The following is an 8101-nucleotide window of genomic DNA, read 5'->3' as shown; positions in this document are numbered from 1 at the left end:
TTTAGCAATTTGAACTTTTGAATTTATCGAAACCTTGAATTCATCGAAGCTTAAATAGGTTTCAAATTTATCGAGCCCTCCACGCCTCGAACTAGCCCGTTGGGTTAATCAAAGCCTTGTGATCCTTATTATTTTCTTCATGTTCCTTCGGGGCCGTCCATGTATTCACTTAATCATGGAGCTTAACCTCAACTGGGTGCTGAAGACAGACACCCCACCCCTTCCCCCTACCCTCTCTCTCTCCGTAGCAAGAACATTTCAGCACTAACAATTACATAATTACTGGTGTTTCAGGAAAATAGTTACTAGTTCACATCGGTTTTTCCTCTCTTTGTGATCTGTAATATGGTTTCCATTGGTGTCTTAATTCAGAAGTAAGAGTTTTACTCAGCAACACGCTGCACTCAAGCAAAAGCTGACTACGTGTATTCTGTACGCCAACGCCATTAGAACAAAAAAAAAAAACCTGAAAGCGAGAACTGGGCTACGCATTGAAACGTATTATGGTGTTGTTTAGAGAAGGTTAGCCTCGTGCCCAGGGCTTTCCCCTTTGAAATTGAAAAGCCCCGGGAACTAGGTTGAGAGAAGGCCTATTTAGTTTTTTGGAAATTTGAGGATTTAAGCCAATTCATCTGGCCACAGTAGTTCGAAGGCTGGGTAATGCTATCCACCGGATAAATCGCTATCCAGTGGATAAGTGTTGCCAAAATAAACCACGCTATCCGCTGGATAATAATTCATCCTGTGCATAGCGTTATTCACCTCTTGAACAACCTAGGTCAGAACAATAATGTTAATTTACCCGGACTGTTGACTGAATTTCCTTCCACTCAGTGTTTTAGAAGCCCACGTGAGAAAACTAAATCATTTACAGCAGTTCACGCAGCTGAAATAACGGGTGGTAAGCCTTTGCTTCTTTTCAACCCGGAAACTCTTCTCTACAATGTCTGATATGATTCTGGTACCGCGCCATATCATCTGTAAAGAAGACCTTTACCACACCAAACACTATTTTAAATGTATTTAAATACTACTTTTAAAAACTGTTTTTAACCTATTTTATGAAATATATTTAAAATAGGGTGAAAAGTGTATTTTTAAGGTGTTTTTCAACTGATTTTAGTAGTGTTTAAACCTGTTGAAAACACTATTGAAACAAACTTTGAAATGCATTTTGAAAACCTTTTAAAAATATAGTTTAAACTCTAAAACTCGAAATCCTTTGTTAAGTTTAAAAATATAATTAAAATAGTCTGTAACTAGTTTAAAAACCTCTCAAGGAACACAGCATTCGGAATAAAAACAGGATACAAATAGTTTTAAAAACAGCTTTTAACCTGCAAGACTATTTTTAAAAGTAGTTTTAATGACAATTTTAAAAGTATTTGTAAAAAATAGATTTCAAATAGGTGCAAAATTATATTTTTAATTTTTTTTTTTCGACTGATTCTAAAGGTGTTAAAACCTGTTTAAAACACTATTTAAATCCACTGTCTTAAAATATATTTCAAAAGTACTTTAAACAGTTTTAAAATTACAGTGGATCGTATATGAAAAAAAATATGTCAAATACAATATAAATATATAAAAATAGCTTTAAAATAGTCATAGAAATGGCATGCAGTAATATAGTATAAAACAACATAGAAATAGCGCTGTTGAAAACTGGGACCGAGCTTGTCACGTGACTTACACGATTTGACCCCCCTCGAACACTGAACTGAAAGGGAACGAATGCAAAACTAATGCGAAGTCGTTGTTCTTGAATTGTATTCTGGAGTTTTTTTGTCTTTGAATAGAGTCTTTATCTACGAAAGTGTCGTTTGAATACGTTTTCTACATTTGGTGCCGAGACCCGGGAATTGAAACTGGGATTCTAGCGTTGTGAAGAACGTCTCAAAGGAAGCTGTTGTGAAGTCAAAGCTGCACTAGCTGAAAGCACGTGGGCGACCAATTATGCCGCCGAAATTGAGGAATTTGAAAAAATTTCGCGATGGTCACCGAAAGTTCGTCCAGAAAACTATCGAACAAGCCAAAGGGCTAATCTCTGAAGGCAATTCCATCGAAGTGAAAAGGCTGAAATTTCTTCGAACCGTCCTTGAAACGAAAATGTCGGAGCTTCAATCGCTCGACCGCGAAATTGTGGAGCTGGTGAACGACGTAAAAACCATCGATACCGAAGTCTCTGAGAGCTGTGAGATAATGAGTTCCATTCAGGAGTGTATTGTTGAGTTAGAATCTGTTTTGGAAGCTCAAGAAATGTAGGGTAAGAGTCAGGAATTCCCTTCTGTGGCGCAACTTCCTCCTTCCGAAAGCGCGGGAACTTCTCAAGATCACGTTTCGAAGGTAAAGTTGCCGAAGCTCGAGCTTAAGAAGTTTCACGGAAATCCCATACACTGGTATCCCTTTTGGGAATCTTTCGAGTCTGCGGTTCATAAGAACCCAAATTTGTCTTCAGTGGATAAATTCAATTATTTGCAGTCACTTCTTACTGGCACCGCGCGTAGTACGATCGCTGGTCTGGCCCTGACGAGTGCAAACTACGAAAAGGCAGTTGGACTGCTTAAACAAAGATTCGGAAATCGACAGATAGTGATCTCCAGCCACATGGAAGTGCTCACTAAACTCCCCAAGGTGGAATCGATAAGCGAAGTAAAGAAACTCCGAAGCTTGTACGACACAGTGGAATCTCATGTTCGTGGATTGGAAAGTATGGAAATCTCATCTGAAATGTATGGTTGCTTCTTGACACCAATCGTTATGCAGAAATTACCGGAGGAATTTCGGATCGCTATCACACGAAATTTGGAATCGGAGACATGGAATCTGAAAGATATTTTGGGTGAATTTCACAAGGAACTGCAACTGAGAGAACAATGTCTTGTCAATAACAAGGATTCCAGGCCTTCACGTGCACATCAGAGAGGTGAGTCGCCATTTTCTACATCAGCTTTGTACACTGACAGTTCTGAGAATAAACAGTCTCCTCGTGTTTGGTGCTCATTCTGTAATCAAAATCATCAGAGCTCTAAATGTAATGTTGTCACAAGTATTGAATCTAGAAGGGAAGTTCTTAAAAGGAAGGGCAAGTGTTTTCTCTGTCTCAAGCAAGGACATTTGGCACGTAACTGTCAAGCACCTATGAAGTGTCTTAAATGTCAAGGTGCCCATCATGTAGCAATTTGTGGTAACCCTGATCCAACCCTGGGTGGGCAAGATCGAGAACATGTGGCCAGTGTCTCTACTAGTATGTATGTGGATCAGTCTAGAGGGTCGGTGTTGTTGCAAACCGCAACCGCTGAAGTTGTGCGTCCGGATAATGACAGTTTTCCACTAAGTGTTCGTCTGGTTTTTGACTCATGCAGTCAGCGATCATACATGACTAAGGACCTTAAAGACAAACTGGGGTTATCAGTAATTGGTAGAGAGTCACTTCTAATCAAAACCTTTGGTGAGTCTGACGCCAGGCTACGAACATGTGAAATTGTTCAAGTGGGTATCAAAACCAGATGCGATGCAATTGTGTACATTCAAGCCTATGTGGTGCCAGTCATATGTGGCCCTCTGACCCAACAACCCACAGAGCTTGCTCAATCTAGCTACGAACATCTGCATGACCTCAGTTTAGCCGACAGGTGTGGCGGCAGAGATTTGTCCATCAGCATTCTCATTGGTGCTGATTATTATTGGTCATTGGTCGAAGGTACTATTGTGAGAGGTGCACCGTGGGAACCTGTTGCTCTTGCTACAAAGCTAGGATATGTCCTCTCCGGACCCACTATGATTGTGTCTAACCGTGACAATGGTAACACTGTGAATCTTACTGCGACGCATGTACTGAAAGTGGAAGCAAGTGTCGTCGGTCAAGATGAACTTGCCTCTGAACTTGGAAAATTCTGGGACTATGAGTCACTTGGCATTCGAGATAAAGGTTCGTCTCTGTATGACAAATTTGTTAGCGAAGTTGAATTCACTGAAGGAAGATATCAAGTACAGCTACCTTTCAAAGAGGACCATGAGCTGCTTCCAGATAATTTTGCTTTGTGCAAATCAAGGTTGGTCTCACTACTGAAACGTCTGAAATTAAAGCCCGAGATGTTAAAGCACTATGATGATGTCATCCAAGATCAGCAACAACAAGGAATTGTGGAACCTGTGGATCAAGGTGTCAACAATGGTGTGGGAAAAGTACATTACATTCCTCATCATGAAGTGATTCGCGTGGACAAGGACACCACAAAACTTCGTATTGTTTATGATGCCAGTGCACGATCAGGAAAGAACACATCAAGTCTCAATGACTGTTTGTATGCTGGTCCACCACTATCTCCCCTCATCTATGACATCCTCCTGAGGTTCCGGGCTCATAAGACAGCCCTCATAGGAGACATTGAGAAAGCTTTTCTAAATGTTTCAGTTCACCCCAAAGATCGTGACTATCTTCGTTTCCTGTGGGTTGATGATGTCACAAGCAGCCACCCGAACCTACAAGTTTATCGATTTGCAAGAGTTGCATTTGGCGTCTCCGCAAGTCCGTTCCTATTGAATGCAACAATTCGTCATCACTTGACTTCTGCTGACATCCCCAAAGAATTTGCTGAGAGAGTTCTGAAAAGTCTGTATGTGGATGACTTTGTTGGTGGAGATGATTCTGACAATTCTGTTTTCGAGATGTATGAGAATCTGAAGTCATCCTTCAAGAGCGGAGGTTTCAATATGAGAAAATGGGTCTCCAACTCTGAAGCCCTTCAGGAAAAAATTGAACAATCTGAAAGCCAGTCTTCTCAAGTTACAAGCAAGTCTGTCAAGGAGCACCCTGTTCAAGAGGAAGATCAAACCTTCTCGAGTTCCCTGTTTGAGACGTCAAAGAACCCCAGCACAGCAAAACTGAAAGTACTGGGAGTTGGATGGGATAGACGAAATGATTTGTTACTCTTGGATCTGGCCTCTCCACTAGAAACTAGCAATACTTGTCCAGTTACGAAGAGAGCAATTCTTGGTACAACAAGCAAGTTGTATGATCCCCTGGGACTAATTAGTCCAGTCATCATTCTACTGAAGATCATCTTTCAATCTATTTGCAAGACAAGAGTGGGTTGGGATGACCCCGTGGATTCATTCATCCATGAACAGTGGTTAAAGCTTGTTCAAGATGCTAAGAAGGTGGGGGTGGTGGAAGTGAGGAGACACTACCACCTTGGCTTGTCATCAGGAGATTTACAAAGCATTCAACTCCATGGTTTTGCGGATGCAAGTGAGAAAGCCTATGGAGCAGTTGTGTATTTACGCCTTGAAACAACTACTGGAACTGTCTTCACCCAGCTTTTATCGTCAAAAACCAGAGTTGCTCCGATAAATGGAGAAACCATACCTCGACTGGAGTTACTAGGTGCTCTTGTTCTGGCCCGACTGGTCAATACTGTGTTGACAGCATTTGACGGAGCATTGGAAGTTGATGCTGTGTTCTTCTGGTCAGATTCGCAAATTGTTCTGTGGTGGATTTGGGGTGTAAACAGAGAATTCAAGCAATTCATTCAAAACAGAGTGGTTGAGATCCGTCGACTTACAAAGCCAACTCAGTGGAATTATTGCCCCACAGAATCCAATCCAGCTGACATCTGCTCACGTGGTACGATGACCTCGAAACTGATCACCAACCAATTGTGGTGGAGTGGTCCTGAGTTCCTTAGAAAGGAAAAGCAGTGGTGGCCAAGTCTTGCAATGAACTCTGCTGAAGTCACAAGTGACGATTCAGATCCTTGCCTAGAACTGAAGAAGGGAAGCTGTAACAGCCACACAAAGCAGCATGATGGTACAGTTCTTGCAAACATTGCCTCTGGAGAGGTGACGTCAGAAAAGTCACTAAATCTTGATTGCATCATTCCCTTGGAAAGGTTCAGTAGTCTTCAAAGACTTGTGCGAGTCACTGCATATGTTGTGCGATTTGTTTCTAATCTCAAGCAAAGTAAAATGAAGAAGAGGTTAGTGGATGGAGTAATAAGGCATGAAGAGGTGGATTGTGCAAGAGAGCTTTGGATCAAGGAGGTTCAGAAATCTGTATACAACAACAAGAACTTTGACCAGGTCAAGATCTCATTATCACTGTTTACAGATGACAAGGGAATTCTGAGGTGTGGTGGTCGTCTTAAAAATGCCCCGATTCCGTATGATGCTCGTTTTCCAATATTCCTTCCAAGATGTTCACGACTAACTTACCTAGTGATAAATGATTGTCATCTCAAGGTTCTTCACAATGGTGTGAGGGACACTCTCACAGAGCTAAGGTCAAGATTCTGGGTAACAAAAGGAAGGCAGACTGTGAAAACTGCGATAGGAAAATGTTCTGTTTGTAAGAAGTTAGAGGGCAGAAGCTATGCAGTTCCTCCTCCCCCACCTCTTCCTGAATTTCGATTGAGCGATGACTTTGCTTTTACTCGAGTAGGAGTGGACTTCGCTGGGCCCATGTATGTCAAGGATGTATTCTCAAAGAATGGAGATTTGAACAAGGTCTATATAGCTTTGTTCACGTGCGCTGCAACCCGAGCTGTTCATCTGGAACTTGTCCCAAATCTGAGTGCGGAAAGTTTTATCAGAGCCCTTACTCGCTTTAAAGGGAGACGAGGAATTCCTGTCTTGATTGTCAGTGACAATGGGAAAACATTTAAGGATTCAAGAGTGCAGGCATATTGTCAGTGCGACGGTACACAGTGGAGGTTCAATGTCGAAGCGGCCCCTTGGTGGGGTGGTTTCTTTGAACGTCTAGTAAAATCAGTCAAGTTGAGTTTGAAGAAGGTCATACGAAATGCCCGGTTGAACTATGACGAGCTGTCTACTGTCCTTGTAGAAGTGGAAGCAGCCTTGAATTCACGACCCTTGACATATGTCTTCGATGAAATGGAGGAACCATTAACACCTTCACACCTGATTGTGGGCCGCAGAATTTTGTCAGTACCATCAAAGAACTCATCGAACGAAGTTGATCAAACTGAGGGAACACTTACAAGAAGAGCTAAATTCTTACAGCGAACACTGGATCATTTTTGGAACCGATGGAAGTCTGAGTATCTCACACAACTTAGAGAGTACCATCGCTACTCAAAGAGAGCAAATTCTGTCCGTAAAGTGCAAGTGGGAGATATTGTGTGTCTACATGAGAACAAAACCCCGAGACAGCAGTGGCGGCTTGGGAAGATCGAACGATTACTTCCTGGTCGAGATGGTCATGTTCGAAGTGCAGTGGTGAGAGTCAAGTCTGGTAATTCGCCAACCGCGGAATGGAGACGCCCATTGCAGAGGCTCTATCCCCTGGAAGTGAGGTTGGATAATGGAACTGCCAACCCTGTGCCCCGAGTGGCAAATGTTCCTGTTACAGTAGTGAGGGACGAGGATGTCCCAGTTGTCGTCGTGAATTCTGACTAAGATAGATGTATTGAGTTCATTCTGTTATATAGAGTTTATGCTCGTAAGATTGTTTCAACTTTAAATGAACTTTGAACTTTGATTGATGACGTCAATCAACGCGGGGGAGTGTGTTGAAAACTGGGACCGAGCTTGTCACGTGACTTACACGATTTGACCCCCCTCGAACACTGAACTGAAAGGGAACGAATGCAAAACTAATGCGAAGTCGTTGTTCTTGAATTGTATTCTGGAGTTTTTTTGTCTTTGAATAGAGTCTTTATCTACGAAAGTGTCGTTCGAATACGTTTTCTACAAGCGCAAAAATAGTATACAAACAGAATGAAAATACAGTAAAAATAGTATTAAAATAGTATAATATACAAAGGTTTCATACATCTTTCGCCACTGAGCATTGTCTGGGGCTACAATTTTTGCAGGGTTTAAAACATTTAAACCCCTGCATCATTTATGTGACCCATGTCACAGTTGCAAGAAACAATTTGTCGCATGAACTTGTCTCATGTACATGTACATGTATATGTGGCATTTTTAAAGCTGTACCATCTTATTGGGCCTACAGATATTCAAAATCTTGAGAAGAGTGGACATTGATCAATAACGTAAAAAATTCCCATTGCAATCATACATGTATAAATAACTGTATATTGCAGAAAGAACTTATCTATTTGCAGCAGTGTTA

At 41.6% G+C, this 8101-nt stretch overlaps 1 pseudogene; it reads left to right on the top strand.

The window, feature by feature from the left end:
• Positions 1-1320: 1320 nt before the first annotated feature.
• LOC149098721 (uncharacterized) lies at positions 1321-7419 on the top strand (annotated as a pseudogene).
• The last annotated feature ends 682 nt before the right edge of the window (positions 7420-8101 follow it).

The sequence above is a fragment of the Orbicella faveolata genome, unplaced genomic scaffold, assembly GCF_042242905.1.
Source record: "Orbicella faveolata isolate gen_17 unplaced genomic scaffold, um_ofav_v1 contig_46, whole genome shotgun sequence".
In the NCBI taxonomy this organism is placed as follows: domain Eukaryota; kingdom Metazoa; phylum Cnidaria; class Anthozoa; order Scleractinia; family Merulinidae; genus Orbicella; species Orbicella faveolata.
Note: the sequence above shows the minus strand (reverse complement) of the source record. Positions and strands in the feature narration are given on the sequence as shown.